A 19,203-nucleotide genomic window follows, 5' to 3' on the forward strand; every position below is an offset into this window, starting at 1 on the left:
CTCTATCTCAATCTCTCTGAACAAAATCTCAATACAAAATCTCAAAACATAAAGTGAGGTTAAACTTGGAAATAAAATAAAAAGAAAACTGAATTTTGAAAATTTTGGGTTTCGGCAGAATTTATACGCCGATTTTGGGTGCGCGTGTGAACTTTTACACGCGTGGGTTTGACAGTGGTGGAAGGTGAGAAAATGGGTGTGGCTGTTGTTTTCACTTAGATGACTCCCGGTGCGGCTACGATGTTCTTTTTTGACACGTACAATATTATAAAGTAGAAAATAAAGTTCAAAACAGTCAATTACTTGACTAATGTTTTTTTGTTAACTTCTTATTTTTCTCAAAAAGTGAATTTTTAGCTGGGATTTGGAAGGGGTAATTTTTTCGTTCATATACGTGTCAAAAAAAGAAAAGAGACAACATATTTTGAGTATGTTGCCCGACCATATCGTAGCCGGACGCTCCCGACCAAAGACTTTAATAGTTGAACATCATCTTCTGGAGCATAAAGGATGTCTATGTGTCGCACGTTCTGATCAAAGACAACTAGAAACAACATAGATTATAGTAAACTACCAAACCACAATTTTATTTTGTTTATTTTTTGTGCAGGGAGATGGCGCGGTATTAATTTTTCCGCCATTAAGAACAGCTTAACAGTCAAGCAATAAAGAAGATTGGATATAAAAGATTCAAAGTTCCGAAGAATATTTTAGTCCCTTCCATTTCGCTTTGTATGTTCTTCCAACAGAACCGTTGATGAGTGCCAAATATTGTATATATTTTATCCCTTTTTGTTGGCATTTATTCATTTTTTGTGCATTAATTCTACATTTTATCCCATATTCTGTATTTTCATTGTTTTCAAGAATAAATATTTTTCTTACTTAATTTTGCATTTTTAGGTAATAAATAAAGTCTGGATGACTTGCGGAGCAAAAAGAGCAGAAAAGTAGTGAAAAGCCGGGAGAAATCACGCAAGGAAGCCGCGAAGAATGGTGCGCACAACCTCATTTTCTACACACAAAAACGCCTCCGTTCTCGGCCATCAGATCAGTTCTCAGAAGCATCCGATGGTCGCTCCTTCATAGAGCATCAAAATCGGAAGTCTCTGCCAAGCACCACAGCGCTGAAATTCCAAGCCTTCAGATTAGATGGTAGTTGAATCCAACGGTTGCTCCCTTGCTGTTCATCAAAGTTTGATATCTCCGCCTTACATTACAGCACCTAACCCCATCTGGAGCCGTCAGCTTCGTTGTATCACCTAATCCAACGGTCGCTCAGAGCTTGTTTACATCGTGCCGTTCGATTCAATTAGTAACTGATTATCCAACGGATTTCCTCGCTGCTCATCAACTTAATATGATCCCGCCTCACACCCTAGCGACCGAACACCTACACCCTAAACAAACGCATCCCTTCTCCCAAAATCAACTGAGCTCCTTCTTCCCCGACATTTGCAGAGCCACCTCTCTGCCACCACCTTCCCCGACCATTTCCAGCCACCACCTCACCTCTGCAACACCATCACTTCTTCACCAACATCATCAGTACCTCCCCAGTCCGTTCCTTTATCTCTCTAGCCATCTATTTTAGTGACTTCTCACCATTCTAAACCCTAGGTTGGAAATCACTAAAATAGATGAGGCTCTAGACATCAATCGAACACAGGAGAGGAAGCAGGAAGATCAGAGGAGGAATGGGTCGAAGATAAGAGAGTCAATTCCTCGATTTTGGGTAATGAAAGTTAAACCCTAATTTTTGGGATTTGGGGGAAACCCTAATTTTAATGTTTGGGTATAAATTGAGGGTTGGGTATCACTGTTAAAACTTGTTCTTGGGCTAGCCAAGATTCCCCCAAATTTGGGTTAGTGTATGATTAATTTTTAATGTTCAATTTCAGTTACAAATCAATCCCTGTCCATGTGTATCTCACTGCTAGAATCACTGTTAATGTTTATATTTGTTGTTTAAATATCTGTTAGTATACTGTTTAGGGTAATGAATCATGTTTAGTGCCTGTTTAGGCTTAGTTTTGTGTTTAATCATTGTTTTGTATCTGTTAATCCTCATTGTTCTGTCACTGTTAGTGTCATGTTTGTGTAATGTTAATGTTAGTTCACTAATGTTAGTTTAATGGAAGGCTAGGCTAGAAGCCTTTGAAGCTTTGATGTGATTGTGCAATGGAAGAAATCAGTGCTCATAGCAAGCTGATTTTCTTGCCATTCCTTTTGTATGCTTAGGTGCATTGTGTTGATTGAGCATTGGGAGAAATTAGTGCTCACTAGTGACAATGAGCAAGCTAATTCTCTTCCCATTCTTTTAGTATGCCTGTATTCTAGCCTTAGCTTTGCCTTAGCCTTGCTCTGTTAGCTTCACCACATCCCTGCCCTTGGCCTTAGGCCTTGGTTTGTATTGTCATCTTTTTGTTGCTGTTTAGTTTTTAATCTGTTTAGTTTTTGCTTCACTGCCTTGTCTGTTGCTTCTCTGTTTCCTTCTTCTTTGCCTTGTGCTGCTGCTGCAGCAACCCTGTTGCTGTTGTTGTGCTTCTCCCCTTCCACTACCCTGCAGTACTGCACTGCTGCATTGCTTCCCTTGGATTGTTCTGCTGTTGTTGCCTCACTGCTGTGCAGTATTGCTGCTGCTTTCTCTGCTCCACTGCTGCATTGCTTCCCTTGGCTTGTTCTGCTGTTGTTGCCTCACTGCTGTGCAGTATTGCTGCTGCTTTCTCTGCTCCACTGCTGCATTGTTGTTGCTGTTTTCTGCTGCTGCACCACTGCTGCATTGCTCTCTTCCCCTGCCTTGCAAACTGCTGCTGCTACTTGCACTGCTTGTGCAGCTGCTGTGCAGTCTTGCTACTGCTGCTGCCTTCCAAAGCCAACTGAGTCCAAAGCTCACTTCAAACTGAAGCTCAATTCACAGTCATTGTTAGCCCAAGGCCCAAAAGACCAAAAGCCCAGGTTTAATCCCAAGCTCAGTTCACTACACTGAGCCCAAGCCTAAGTTCAAGGCAAAGCCTAGTTCACTGCTAAGCCAAAAGGCTTCATAGCCCAATAGCAAATTTAGGAACCCAATTAGCTAGAAACTTCCAAAACACACCCAGTCTCTGTGGATCGACCCGTACTTGCACGAGCTACAACCGACGACCGTGCACTTGCGGTATTACTGTAGGCCCGCGTTTCATTGCGCTTAATTTTATACATATCTCCGGGCCCACCAAGTTTTTGGCCGGGGATAATTTTTAGGACCTTTTAGAAGCCTACCAAGTTTTTGGCGCCGCTGCCGGGGATTGGTGCTGTGTTTTTCTAGTAGTTTTATTAGCTATTTTTGCATTTCACTGCATAGCATTTGCATTTGCATCTGCATCTGCTTCACTTCATTTGCTGTTGGACCTGCTGTTCTGAACCTGTTTTTCCTCTGCTGGGACGCCACCAAGGAAAAGAACCAAAGCCCAACTGGGTTTTTGCAACAATATCAGAGCAGCTGGGCTGTGCTTAAAAGGTAACCCATTTAAGAGAACCCGAATTGTGGGCTTCCAATTTTTTTAATTGTGGGCTTGTAATATTAAAGCCAATTTTTGGGCTTCTCTTATTTTCTGTTGGGTTTGTAATAATTTATTTGTGGGCTTGTTTGTTTAATTTGTGGGCTTGTATTTAATTTTTGTGAGCTTGTTTAATTTGGACTTGTATTCTGTATTCTGGGTTTTTAAACCCAGCTGAGCTTGTAATCGATCACGCTAGTTGAACTCGTTAGTGGGCCGAGTACCCAAATTCTAGGCCGAGATTTTGGACTCAATTCCACCAAAAGTTTTCAACCAAGCGGAGCCAAAGAAAACACAAAAGGCTTGCACAGTGGGCGTGCTCCCATTTCAAAAACCAAATTTTATTTTATTTTTTTTTTTTTTTAAAAAAAAAAAAAAAAAAAATTACTTTTCTCCCATTCAAAAACCAAAATTTTCTTTTGCTCCCAATTTTAAACCAAATTTTCAAATGTATCCCATCAAAACCAAATTTTTCCCAAAAATCCAAACCCATTAAAACCAAATAGTGGGCTTTGCGTCTTTTCAAAATGGGCCAACCTCATGCTCTCCATGAATACATGTATCCGTCAATAAAAATTCCATTATCATGTATTGTATTACCTCAAACCAATAACCCTTTTAAAATAAATGCAAGCATGATACAAATACTTCCTATATTTCGAGGGTTCGATTCTGAGAACCCCTATACTCATGTAAGAGAGTTTGAACAAATTTGTCGGACTATGCAACCTGATCATATGTCCGAAGACTCTCTGAAATTGCGTTTGTTTACATTTTCTTTAAAGGAAAGGGCCAAAACATGGTTTTACGGTTTGAGACCACAATCAATCAACACTTGGGACCAACTCACAGATCTTTTTTTCGAAAAATTCTTTCCACATCATAGGACCATCGCTATTCGTCAAAGTATCAATTGTTTTGTCCAATTGGATGAGGAAACTGTTTTTCACTATTTTGAACGTTTTAATGATTTGTTGAGTGAATGTCCGCACCATGGAATTGAGAAGTGGAGACTTGTCGTCATCCTCTATGAGGGACTAGACTTTAAATCTCGAACCATGGTTGAGTCTATGTGTAATGGTGAGTTTATTGATAAATCTGTGGATGATGCATGGAATTTTTTAGCCGAGATTGCAGAGAAAACCCATCAATGGGAATCCGTTAGGGAAACAGGAACAACACCACATGATATGAGTCACCCCCATGAATTAGAGTTTTATTCTCGTAATAGCTCCGACCTTAGGATTGAAAATTATCCTAGATTGCAAAATTCCTATCATGATGATGATGATGATTATGATGTTATGTTAGAAGAACATGTCTATACTGAAAATGTTATGGAACCTTTGGGTTCAAATACATTAGGCTTCTCTGCCCCGACCTTAATGCATGATATTTCTTCTAGTATTCCATGTGATGTTTCCCCTGATTTGCCGATGCATGAAAATAAATCTGTTGATGTTGATAATTCTAATTGTGATCTTGCCAATTTGATTGATGATTGTGAGCATGATGTGACATGTGTAGATGAGTTAGGAGATTTTGATTTGATTGATAATGATGTGCCTATCGTCCTACCTAAGTCACAATCTGATGGCCTTCCACCCAACCTAGATTTGGTTTGTACCCATATTGTCAAACCAATTTTTCTGAAAATTCCTAATCTAGGATTGGAACTGTGTGCTTCCCAAGTCCTCTTGGACTATTTTGCTTCAAAATATAACACTTTTAAAGAGCCACAGTTGGAATGCATTTCTTTGCCCACCCCGAAAACAGTCCATTATGAGTTAGACCTTTTGAATCCTGAACCCCTAAAATTAATAGATTTTGTGCTTAAAAGTAAACCTGTTGAAAAATTTTGGTTTAGGGGTGATTCATTCGGTTTTTCACTCTCACTCCCATTTAAGTCCAATTTTAGTGTTTTGAAACTTTCTATGTCTCTACACTTTGTCTTTTGGGTTGATCCTCAACTCTTTAGATTGTTAGTGTATGGTGAATTTTTTTTGTATATAATCCAGTAGATAAAATTTTAAAAAACCTTTTGTTCCTTTTGTATATATTTTGCTAATCCAATATGATCTCGGCTGAAATATGTTGGATTTTTGCCTTGAATAACGGAGTTTTAATTCTGCTTTCGCCGAAATCGGGTATTCTCTCTCCTTTTACTCTACTCAGCATGTCCCTTTCCATATGATGCATTTTAATTCTTTCCATATTTTGAAACATTGAGGACAATGTTTAGTTTAGGTTTGGGGGTATAGAGTAGATGCCACGATAATATGCTATAATTGAAAACGAACTCCTTCTTCTTTTTGAAAAAATTGAAAAATTTCAAAAAAAAAATTAAAAAATCAAAATTCAAAAAAAATTAAAAAATGAAAATCATAAAAAATTGGAGCTCATTTACCTTGAAATGTTGACTCTTGTGCAAATATGTATTTTTATTAGGAGTCTTAGTCTAGATATTTAGGCACCCTGATTCTAGCACAATTCACATAGTGATAAGAAATTTGCACGCGCACGATCTACCAATACATGTATGGCCTCGATCTTCAAGGTGTTGGATAGGAAGTTACGATTGCCAATCACTTTAGAATACTGAACGAAACTTGACTAGCTTGTTCTTTGGTTGGTTGGGATAGAAGGTGGAGGTTACATTAAGAAAGACAACCATCGAATTTAACTGGGTGCATCAAAAAGGGCTACCTCTTGCAAAGTGTCATGTAATTTTTGTTTCCTTTTGTATATGTATCAAAAGTGTTTCCTTCTTAAAAAAAAAAAAAAAAAAAAAAAAAAAAAAAAATCAAGTATTTATCAATTCCATCATCTCTTGTTCCAAAAATAAAAAGAGAATAGTCAATGTAAATAAGAGTCATGTAAATAGTCTTTTTGTTGTTTCATTGTAATAAGCAAGGAGGGTGTATGCCATTGATGTACAACGCGAGCAATTGTGAAATACCTCCAACTCATTCACAATTCTCGTAAAGTCCGGACAGCTAGCTAGATTTCGACCTCAGTTCTTAGCCTGAGAAACTATCTCTTGGTGATTAGTAGTCATAACTTCAGATCTTTCTTTACACATGTGTAGATACACTTTACACTCTTATCACATGTCTTTTTTTGTTATCAGTGCTAGGATTGTGCCTTCGATAGATAGATTGACATCTCCATTTTGCTGTGAGCTTAACTGTTTTGCACATGTCACATTTGATGGAATCTGAACTTATATTTTGACCTAGGTTTTGTAGGCACACCTCTGGTAAACCTTCACGAGACTTCAACTCGTCCACTAGGGACACTTAGTGGTTTAAAAGGCTTAGTGCATACGCTAAATGCATTCGAGAGACCAGCGACAGTGGTATAGTTAGGATTTCCTTAGTTTTGTTTTACTTGAGGACAAGTAAAAACCGTAATCGTGGTACAATGCAATTTATTATGTTTTTTTTTCGTTCGTTTTGTTTAAACTGCAGAGAGTTGTAATTTAGTAATTAGTTGATCTTGTCAAGCAACTTGTAGTTGTATGGTCATGTAATTCTGATACGTTTAAACTTGTTACTCATAGTCTCATTTGGATCAATTGGGAGACTCTCATGAATGAGTAATTTCCTATGTATTTTGTAAAGTTTTTTTTAGTAATTAGTTAACTCGTGTGCATGAACTCTTCAATTACATTTTGGCTGGTATTTTTTTCAGTCTCTCTTGAACTCTTCAATTACTGTTGTACTCATATTTATATAAAATAATGGAGTTTGCTGTTAAAGCAATATTGCCCGCAATGGAACATCCCTTTGATTTTAATCGTGGGATTGTGGTTTATTCCTATCCTTCAATAAAACTCATGACTAAAAGTAATCCCACGGTATATTTATAGATAAGACTATATTTAATGGCAAGGAAAAAATTTGGATATTGACTTAAAATGCTTCTTTAAGAAGAAAAAATCCACCTAACATATGCACTGAAAGAGCTTAACTAAAAAAATAAAAATGGGAGGTGTTGAATGCATGAATGGATGGTTGATTGCAGAAGTAAGTGATGTGGTTCTTAATTATTGGTCATCATCATTGTGCCTGCAGTTATTAACTTGGTACTTCACTATGTTTCTCAAGAACACTACTGCGGTTAGCATTCTAATAACTTATGAAAGCTCCATCATTCTCGGAGAAAAATTCCCATTGCTTTAAATCCATATCAGAAGAGTAAATAGATTTCTTGGTGTAGCCACGTTTGACAAATTTAACAAAGACTTTGAATGTAGGATCCGTAAGGATTAAGAAAGGCTTGGATAGTATCTTTCAACAATCTCTCCGTACCTGAAAAATCAATAATGCCTTTCTCCACCCATTTTTTATTTCCACCATTCCTCTTTAAATACCATAGTTGTTTTTTTTCGATCGACAAAGGTAAAAGATTTTATAAAAGTCCTACCAGAAGAAAGCGAAGAGGGACTCAAAAGAGCTTACAGACCCAAGAACTCAAAGCTCGCAATGAGCCTCAAGAAAAGAAAACAACATCCCAAAATAAGACAACAACCAAGAAGACTAAGTTATAAAGAAAGAGTCCCAGTTTGCAAGAGTATAATCTAAAGAAAGCCCTTTGAGTTATGCAGAATTGCTGCACCAAGAGTACACCTGCATTTTGAATTTTTCATGACTAAATCAGTAGTGATTGAAGCTTCATAAAAAACAACAACGTTCCTCGACTTCCAAATTCTCCAGCATATTGCTGTCGGAATTAGTACTCCAAATACCATAGTTTTCACCGATAATTAGTAGGAGACTTCAATGGATGAACAAGCCATAGTAATCCTTTCATATCCAGTATATTACTACTCCAAATATGTACTGCCTCACTTGAAAATTTTAGTAAAGAGAAAGTCTCAGTGCGTACATCATAACTAAGTATCCCTCCTTGTTTAGAATCAAGATCTGTACAAATCCAATGCATAACATGATATGAGGAAACTAAAATAAGTCTTTGATGCAAGTATCTTAGTACAAGGTAAGACGTGGTAACAATTTCCACATGGAAAAGCATTGAAAAGTTTTTCCACTTTCTAAGATCATTACCGAAAACAAAGCAATAAGATACTTTATATTCTAAACAACTCGTCCTATAAACCTCTGAGTATATCATCTTATATTTTGATGTGGTCGAGTCATATGCTAAACAAATACGACTGTTAGGGGAACACTTTTGGTATTGAAGCTTTGGTGATTGGGTAATAAAACGCGCACCATTCTATTGATTAAGGTTTAATACACCAACTTTACTATGTGATTCCGTAACGACCCTCAAGCTCGTCAATGGTATTAGACCAGTCGAGAGACGAATTAACCTCTAATGATTCGATTAGCTAATATTGATTTTAATTAATAGAAATTAATCTAACAATAACTTAGATTCAAAATTATTATTGTTGAATAGTTCTCGAAAAGTTACGTGAAATGGACTACTCGAACGTGTCATTCGGATACTAGAGGAAGAAGCTATCATCAAATTAGTATGAAGGGAAAGTATGAAGGGAAAAATAGTAATTTTTATTTAGACCGACCTGTATGCCCTTATCCAATTCAACGGGTTCCTTAGTATTTTCGAGGGTCTCATCCAAATCTTGCGTAGGAATCTGAAATTCATTTTCTCTTCTCCTTCCTCTTTCTTTTTCTTTTTATTTTCTTTTTTCTTTCCCTGTTCTTCGCCTGTTGTTGAAGTAGGAATCTGAAATAGAGATTTTGAGTTCGAGAGAAGTAGAGTTTGATCAAGGGGTATCTGTTGGAGGTGGTGTTAATGTGATTATTGTACTCAGAATTCTCAGAAAAAGGTAAATCGTAAACTAATTTATGGTTTCTGCTTTGATGATTTTCTTTTTATGAAATTGAGTTTGTTTTGGTGAATTATTTCATGGGTTTGTTGTTATTTAGTATAGAGGGTTGTATAAGGTTTAATTTTAGTTTCTCTGGGAAATTAGTTTCACGGGTTAGGGTTTCAATAAATTGAGGATGGAGATTAGGGTTCCTGAATTGGGTATTTCAGATGAGGATGCTGAATTGAGAAGTGATGATTGAAGTTGAGTTATTGATTTAGGGTTATACAATGAAGAAATATAATTAGAGTTTGAGTTCATAATTGTGAATCATTTCAACAGTACTGGAGGAAGATGAATTGGTATTAGGGTCGTCTAAGTTGAAGTTAGATGATTGGTTATGAAGAAGATGTTACTTTTGAAGATGGAATTACAGATATGAAGATGGCAGTTCTGAAATAGTTATGGCTGAGCTATGGTGGTTAGAATGATATTTTAAAGGGAAGTTTGGTGGTGATATTGTTGAGATATGAGAGATGGATTATTAGTTTTACACTTGGCTTAACTGAAGATGATTGAGATCCAACTGAGGATGTTAGCTGATGTAGTTAAAATTGTGGCTGAAGTTTAGAGGTTACCAAAGGAGCAAAGGTTGTGCAGTGTTCAAGTGATACGGGTGGTATGATCGAGTTTTATCTGTAATTGGTGGAGGTTTATAACTGTTGACAGCAAATAGAAGAACAAGTGGTGATGTAATAGCTGGAAGATGATCTTGAGTTGCAGTTATAGATGAAATCCAGGTTCTATATGTTTTGTATGTTGAGAGTGAATATGAAGTCTGAGATAAATGTTTCATCATGAAAATGTTGTTGATGTTGTGCAGTTGTTGGTAGAAGACAAATTGAGTTGCAGGTGAAGAGTATTAAGAGGTTGTTGGTGATCCATATGCAAAATGGTAATGGAGCTAGTTATGGATTGCATAACTGAGACAAGAGTTGCTGGTGTATGTGTAATAGGTTGTAGTGAAATGTGAATACGTAAGAAAGATTTCAGTTAGAATTAGTGTGAATTAGAACTAAAAAGTTGCTTCTGCTAGAATTGATCTTATGAGGTTTATGTTTTTGGCTTTGATTGTTTGAACATCTGCTTTTTGAACTTAAGCCTGATAGTCATCCCAGTCAGTCTAGCTGATTTAGTGTATCTGAATGAGTTAACTCAGTGACCAGACTTGACTCAGTGAACCTTGACTGATTTGACTCAGTTGACTTTTGACTATATTTTGACACCTTGACATTAGATGTTGACTGTTAATTGAACCCATTGACCGTTAGCGACTGTTAGTTGACTCAGATGGACCAGGCCTTGAGTTAATGGGCTTGTTTAGTGGACTTGGGCTTAGGCATAGTTTTCCTATTTTGATAAATTGGACCCCTATGGTCTGAATTAACATTTGGTTCCTTCTACAAAGTTGTAGATACTCATTAGACTTATCAAATGGGCTATAGATTCAACCTAATTAGATTAGTAAACTCTTAGATAAACTAAAGGTAAATAATAATAAGATGTAAAATCATAAATAGGCTTAAAACCATTAGATAGTTCACTTAGCCTATAACTAGAGAATTGTATCAGATTATGTTATGAATCTTGTGTGAGCCTTTTGGATAATTCTAGAGTGCTTGTGTGGTTAACAATTACTCTTTATTAATAATGATCGATTCAAAAGACGAACCAGTGGATTATGGATATCTAGGTAGGTGAGGCTTGTCATCAAAATAGGTGGGAATCGATAACGTACTCTCTTGTATTCATTATTTTTTTTACACATCAATATATTGTGAATCCCGTGCATATCTTTGCTAGTATATGATATGTGTATGCATGTATTATCTCCCCCTCTTTAATGCCAGCAAGAATAACTTGCTAACCATTTTTTCGTTCACCATCAACGTCCGCACATTTAATTTCAGCCCATGATTCAATCTCTCCGCTTTAATCTCACCCGTGGAAGAATATTTAATGGATCTGTCAGATCTCATCTCCCATGTGCAGAGCACACTCGCCAAAAACACTGTAATTTTACGTTTATGTGGGTCCCACACGTGCAGAGCACGTGCACTTTACTTGTGTGTCATACAAACTAGTTTTTTTATACATTTTGGGATGAGATTGGATCTTTAGAAACAACTAATATTTGTGTTTGTAAATATTTACTTCATTTCAAAATGTAATTCTTTCCGCTGTCTGGAAAATGTTATAATTTTTATTTATTATTAGTATGAAAGGGAGAAGATTTCCTTTTGATTGGTGTGAGATGTGTGTCCCAAACGTTATATCTATTTTATACCTATAGGAGCAGCAAAAAGTAGTAGTCAAATTACTCAACATGATATCTCTTCACCCTGGAATTTAGGTATCAAACAAAGCATGGAGTGTGTGGGTTTTTGATTAGCGCATCAATAAGAACAAAGCTGTTTTTGTGTGGTGGTGGGACATCATTTGAAGTGCAAAATCTTATCTTTGGTTATTTTTACTATTTATTTTGATTTTTTATTTTGAAAGTTTTATGTGTTTGTAAGTAGGGGGTAGTGAGTGTATTTGGGTCCACAACTCCACATATCTCTATTTCAGTGAGATGAAAAAGTACTCTGGATAGCAAACAACTTCATAAAAAGGAAACACAATTATGTGCATCCAATTGTAAGCCATTGAATTTGTACCAACTTAGAGCAACCACAGTCACGACCAAATTTGGGTACTAAACCCAAATTTGGTCCCAGAAAGTATCGCAGTGGTGAGGAGTAAACCCAAATTTGGTCGCCAAATTTAGGGTTTGAGACCAAATGTGGTCGTCGGCCCAGACTAAAAAAGATATAGTGGGACGGAAGTATTAGGAGCGTATGATATCAGGCGTAAGTTTAATCACCGTATACAATCAGGCGAGCATATAATCACCGTATGAGTCAGGCGCATGTATTAACTCCGCCCCCTTCAAACGCGTCAGACGATGTTAATACTTACGCCTGAAATGGGACGGATGTATAAAGGGCGTATGAATGAGGCGCAGTTATAAAAAACGTCTGGGTTGGGCGCATGTATTGTGAGCGTCTGTGTCTAGGCGTATCTTTAATGTACGTCTCTTGTCCATCTACCCTCCGCGTTTCTTCATTAGCTTCTATCAAACACAAATGAAGTTGCATTTCTCACTGAAGCTGGTTGTTCTTATCGAAAGGAAAAAAATCTGAGAAGGGTTCACAATGGTTGGAATAAAAGCCAGCAGTGGTGATGGTTTTGAAAGCTAGATGGATTTTTGGAGTTCAGGCATGAGTAATGATTTAATAAACTTGGGATAATGATGACCTAACAGCATCAACAGTGGATACAGGAGATGCTGATGTTGCTTCCATTGTTCCAATCGGTTGATGGCTGCATACAAAGGAAGAATGGATCCTCAAATTTGCTCGAGTATGGTACTGGCCGTTGATTCGTACAACTGAATGAGAGATAAAGTTCACGGCAACAGAACGAGATGCAGAGTGTTAACTGGTTGCTCGAGCTGTGCTATTGCCGGAAGATGGAGAAATGGAACAGTGGTGTCAGGGGTTGTTGGCCGATGGTGCTGTGACTGATATGGCATTGCTCGTGTTATGCTCGAGTTTGAGAACTTTTGGAAAGAATGATGGGTTGGCTGATATTAAGCTACTGCAATCGTCGGTGTTGGAAAAAGAAGAGACGAAGAAAGATGTTAGACGAATTGGTTTCACGACACAGACGCAGTTTCTATCTGCGTTTGAATGAGACGCCATTTGTAACTCCGTCCCAGCAAACGCAATTACCATCTACGTCCCGTGCACGGCGTGAATAATACCTACGTCCCATTCAAGCGCGCATTATACCTCCGTTTCATTCAGACGCATATTATGAACACGCTCCATCAAGAAACGTGGATATAAGTTGCGTCCCGCATCAAGCGTGGATATAAGTTCCGCTTCACCAAAATTTGGTATTCTCCCACTGGGCTTGAACACACGGAAAACCAAATTTTTTTGGTTTTTAATCTGGCTTTTGGTATTTGGTCCATCTCATGACTGTGGTTGCTCTTATCTTTTCTAAACAAACAGTGCAAGTAATGAACAAACTCTCTCTCTCTTTCTGGCTTGATTGAAATTTTTTGGGGTTTGCTTCTGTTTATCTCTGACACAAAAAGAATCCCCCACCTTCCCAAGTAGCTCATCTTTTTTCTTTTTTTTTTTCCTTCTTTCACAGTCCAGCTACGAGATATCAGTTTCCTTTTATGGTAGAAAATTTACCCCCCCTGGAACTATTATCAACTGTTGCACAAGTAGTAGTAATGGATGTTAAAGAAGAATAGTGGGAATTATATAATTGCCCTCAATTCTGACGCGCTACACAAATACCCTTATCCTCTCTCTTTCAATTCCATCATCGTCTTCATCGCCGCTACCACCACCACTACCACCTTCTCCTCCGTCGCCACAAACAGATTCAGGAACACCATCTTCGCCATCACCTCCTATACTTCCACCAAATCCACCACCACCACTACCACACGACATCTTCGCCACAAACAGATTCAGGAACACCATCTTCGCCACTATCTTCATCGTCGCCACCACTATTCTAGCAGCACCTCCACTTCCGCTACCACTTCAGAAGCAGATCATTGTTCATCTCCTCCTTCATTTTGTCTCATATTTTCGGTATAATCTCAGATACAGAGAGATCGAGATTTTCAATTTTTAGGGTTGTCTTCTGATAGTTTTCGATTTTTAGGGTTCATCTTCTGCTCGTTTTCGATTATTTTATTAAAGATCGTGTTGATTAGTGATTCTGTCCGCCATGAAGATTAGATAGGTAAGCAATCGATTGTGTTTAAACTAGTTTATGTACCTAATGATTTTAATTTGGATTTTGATTCAATCAAATACAACAAATCAGTTTCCAATCTTCGGTAATTTCTATATAATTTACTTTCATCGTGTTTGATTTGGTTTTGACAATGATTTTTCTTTAGCAGGCAAGTTGTTACTACTTATACATGAAAAGATGAGCTTCTTCAAGAGGAGGGTATATACCATTTCAAGAAGCGTTCAGTTTTCGTAACTACATCGAGCCACTTGATTTTGTTTGAATATATCCAGTTTTGCTTATCTTTGATTGTAAATTCTCATACTGCTGCAAATTCACGGGGTAGCTTTTGTTACTATTTTTTTTCGTCAGTAGATGAGAATCCAGATCTTTCCATGGAGAAATTGCATTAATGGAGGCAATTCAGATTTCAGGCAAGAAATGAACCAAATACCAAGGTATGTGCAGATTCAGTAGTTGAATCTTTTCTCTATTATTTAGATGTGCAATCTATAAGAGATTTTACTTGGTTTTTGGTTATAAGGTTGTAAACATGAATCTTCTATGTTAGCAATACTCAAAGTTTAAGTTATTTTGTGGAACAACTATGAATGGATGTTTACGCCAGAACATCATGTACTGGGGCAAATTGTCCCAGTTAACGGTATGTGTAGCAAAAGCTGCATCCGAAGTGTAGTTTAATTCTGCGTAGTACTTAAACTAGTGAATTGCATTAATTGAGGCAATTCAGATTTCAGGCAAGAAATGAACCAATGATTACATTAGAGAAGATAGTGATGAGCTAAGGGTGCTTGTAAAGATTACTATAGTCCTGTTCCTAATAGATTTTGCATTTTCTAAAGCAAATGATAACAGGTGAGTGGGTACCTTATTTGATTTTTCTTGATTTTGGGTTTTGGCATATATACTATTCCGAACCAACTTTGTACAGATGAGAGGTTAACAAGGTACAGTCGACATATATAATATATATAACACTACTGGTGATGAGTAATTAACAAGGTTTGATTCTTATTCTTTCTTTAGCAATATAACACTATTGCTTTCTGCTACACTGTTTTAAATTATTAAACATGCAATTATTATTACATTTGCATTACAACACCATTAGTCCTCGTTATTAATGTTTATCATCATTAGAAAATTTCTGTAATACTGACAAGGTGTGCCATGTTTTCTAACCAACTTGAACGTTTAGTACTATTATTGGAGAAATGCTTGGGTAAGCTCATATTTTGATTAAGTGAATAGGATTAGTCTATGGCATATCCATAAATTGGAAACTTATTTTCCTGACATAATACCTAGGCGTCTTATGATAAAATTCCATGTGTAAAGCACAATACGTGGTGGCGGGCGGGCGGTGGTGGACCAGTGGTGGCGGGCGGGCGGGCGGGCGGGCGGTGGTGGACCGGTAGCGGTGGTGTTCCGGTGGTGGGGTACTAGTGGTGGTGGCGGTTGGTAAGTGGTGGTGGAATGATAGTTGAATGTTGGTGGTGGGATATTTGGTAGTGCTAGTGGTGGTGGTGGCGTTCAAATGGTAGATACAAATTTTTATTGTATTTCGAAAGAAAAAAATATATTATATGAGTGAGGATATTAAGTTAATCTAATTTTTTATGGATAAGGTCTTTAAATGACAAGGGTATATTTATTTGGTTTTCCCTGTTTCCGATCCCCGTTTTTACTATTTCCCATCCCTTAATTTTCTTTTCCCAATTATCCCAAGTACCATCCGTATGAATTTTCATATATCCTAAACTAGATATACGGCACGGGCTTTGGTTTGTTTTCTATATTGCTGATTGTTAGTTTCTTAACTTATTCGAATTAGTTTCATACCCATATATATAGTTCAAAGTAGAGTAATGTTGATTTGTCTAATTTTGTTAGGTTTATACACTGAATAAGTCATTTTGGGGTTACCAATTTACCATAGTTGATATCTACGCATACAAATACCAATGAGCTACCCATGAAATTTGCAATAACCTTATTAATAATACACATATATTATAAGTTTGCAATGTTTTTTCAGTACTTTATTTGGCCATACTTGGTTGGTAGTTGGTACTGCATTAAGCAACTTTTGTTTTCAATGGGCAACTTGATTAACTGATTCAAATGCAAGTGATTGTTATTCTTGATAGGAATCCACAGAATAAACAACTTCATTAACTGATCCAAATGCAACTAAACATCAAAACCACCATTGCTATTATCTCATGATATGATCTCATCTCATAGTAAACAACAACTAACTTTAGAATTTTTGAGTGAACCATAAATAAAATCTAAGCAAATAAATAATTGAAGTCTGGAAAGCTTTTTGAAGAAGCTTAAGAACATCCCCAAATCTTAGAATAATTTGTTAACCTCTCATCTTTGTTTGTTCGAATCTTTGTTTGTTCGAATCTTCCCTACAAAATAATCTTCCCAGAACTTTACTCAATCACATAGTAAATTGATACGATCAATCTTTTCTTAATCAATCACATGAACAACCAAAATTATATGTCAAAAAATAATACATAAACCATGCAGTTCAAAAATACACATCGATTTACCCATAAACAACAAAAGTTTCGCGAACACAAACTCAGTTCAAATTTGATAGCCTAATTAACAATGATTCAGAATTTTCAAAACATTAGTGAAAAATGTAAAAATTTTAAGGCTGTTGAGCAACACCAAAATTTTAAAGAGAGAACACCATTATAAGAACTATGAAAGAGAGTGTTGGAAACTATTGAATGTATCTGTTTTTGTATCAATTAAAGCTAACAAACATAACCACATATTTGGTAAACAGATAGTAATAAGAATTACGCTAGAAGTGTGTTAGGCCACAAACCCAAACATTAAAAATGTATTACCTGATTGCGGTTGGCTATCCACATTTTACAGGTAATTTACGTCAGGCATCTGCAGACCTATATATAATCATAAACACAATAACAAAAAAAACAAATAGGTCAGTTACGCAAATAGAATTCTTTTTGGAAGGTGTAACAACAAATTAGTCATAAAAGTCTAAGTAGTAACTAATGCATTTTTACGGTGTAAGACGTGTAAAACAACAATTTTGAATTTATACAAAGTCAGACTGCGTATGCTGGATCAAAATATACTTGGATGTTACATTAAAAAGGATAGCGCCCAAAATTTACTTTGGTGATGCACAATCAAAAACTGCAGTTTGGGTCTCTGGAATCCAACCTATACGAAAAAAAATAATGACAAAAATTTACTACTCCCTATGATGCAACTATAAAAGCAGAAGAAAAATAAAAATATGACACATTCAAAGTTATTCTAGGCTGAGTGAAGCAACTGGTTCTTTAAGTTATGGCTAAATATAACTATTGTCACTTATCCAAAACACAATGAGTAATAATTAAGATTGCATCGATGTTAGAAACAACTGGATATGTACTTTCCCTTCAAGATGAGTACTAAAATCTTTAATCTACAGGTCTTACATTACCGACAATGTGAACTTCATATTACAGTACTTAGCTCTCAACAGTTGTCCAAGTCTAGGTTTAACATATTAAAGCAAAGAATGTATAATGACAAAATCTGCAACCCAAAACTAAAGTGGACTAAAAGCTAGTACAAATTACTTTTTCCCAGCGAATCATTAAACGGATAAAACCCATATAGACCTGGAAAGTTTTATTTGGAAAAAAGAAAATGAAGGAAAAGCAAGTACAACCATGTTCGTAACACAGTTAAATTTGTTTTCCAGTAAGATAATATGTAATTTATTCGAAGTGTTTGCGCCTCTGTTAAAACCATGTATAATTAAAGTGCTACTTAGAGGATACTATAGCAGAATAGATGATGGTTACCAACATATAGCATATCATGGATTCAGAAAGATGGAATGAACCAATAAAACCTCCAAAACATTCACCACATTGTAAGCATACCATCATGGAAACTATAATAACTTAAATGAATCAGCATCACCATAAGATTGTATACCTCAACTGCCATAAAAATCACAACTTGGTTCAGATAATCACGTTGGTTATGATAGTCATAATATGTGAAGACGAACGTTGCTACCCCTTTGCATTGACCATGGTATAAACGACATGGAAATGGAGATACAGAGTGTACCACCAACTCCTCTGCCGCTGCTAATGAGAACAATTATCACAGATAGAACACAACAGATAAACAAAAGTATATTTTTTTTTATAAGTAAAATGCAAATTAACCAATTTGTTCGAAAAAAGGATTGTCTCAAATAAGAGAAAAATACAATAGAAAATGCATAAGATAATATTTAGTTTATATTCACCATTTTTTATTTTCCTTTACCATGTGCATTCCTATGTCAACATTTCTGGCACTTATATTCCAATGTCGTTATTGAGCACAAAAGACCAAGAGGTTGGAACCATTTCCAAGAGTTTTTCACCCAACTCAAAAACTCCTCATCCAAGACCACGAAAATTATTCTCTGAAAAAGCATATCACTTAAGAATTTGATCAAACAGTTTGTATGCATTTGAAGGAATGCCATCCACAAACTACCAGCACATTTTATTAAAGAAAGAAACACAAATTGGCCAATTTGATTGCAATTTATAAAAAGAAATCAAAATGTATAAGGATACACCATACCCCAAACTCATTGTACCACATCCTTTCTTAGATCCAATCTTGCTATCTTGTCAATTGACACAATGACACATTGGTTTATAGTAATTGGATATGAAATTTGGGAGCTAGAAACAAACCGAGGTTAATGGCTTAATAGGGATTATCCTTATCCAGTTAGTATTTGATGTTAACTAAATAATCTCATTTTAAACTATCTTGTAGGGCTATCAGAAGATTTCACATGATAATTACACTTTTTTTATATAGACATAACATGCATGTTTATGATCAATTAGTTCCTGTAAACAACACTACACAAAACTTAAGAATCTTTAATAGGGATAAAGAAACTTT

General features: G+C 36.3%; 1 long non-coding RNA gene across 4 annotated transcripts; it reads left to right on the forward strand.

Moving 5' to 3' along the window:
• The first annotated feature begins 12,107 nt into the window (after positions 1–12,107).
• LOC113304760 lies at positions 12,108–15,904 on the forward strand. Of its 4 annotated transcripts, none has more exons than XR_003338379.1 (3): positions 12,108–14,063; positions 14,137–14,217; positions 14,381–15,904. It is a non-coding gene; the product is annotated as an uncharacterized LOC113304760 (long non-coding RNA). The 4 variants fall into 4 exon arrangements; XR_003338377.1 differs by having other exon boundaries at positions 12,110–14,217; positions 14,381–14,669; positions 15,541–15,904; XR_003338378.1 differs by having other exon boundaries at positions 12,110–14,217; positions 14,381–14,669; positions 15,571–15,601.
• Positions 15,905–19,203: the final 3,299 nt, after the last annotated feature.

Source organism: Papaver somniferum, chromosome 8, assembly GCF_003573695.1.
Source record: "Papaver somniferum cultivar HN1 chromosome 8, ASM357369v1, whole genome shotgun sequence".
In the NCBI taxonomy this organism is placed as follows: Eukaryota; Viridiplantae; Streptophyta; class Magnoliopsida; order Ranunculales; family Papaveraceae; genus Papaver; species Papaver somniferum.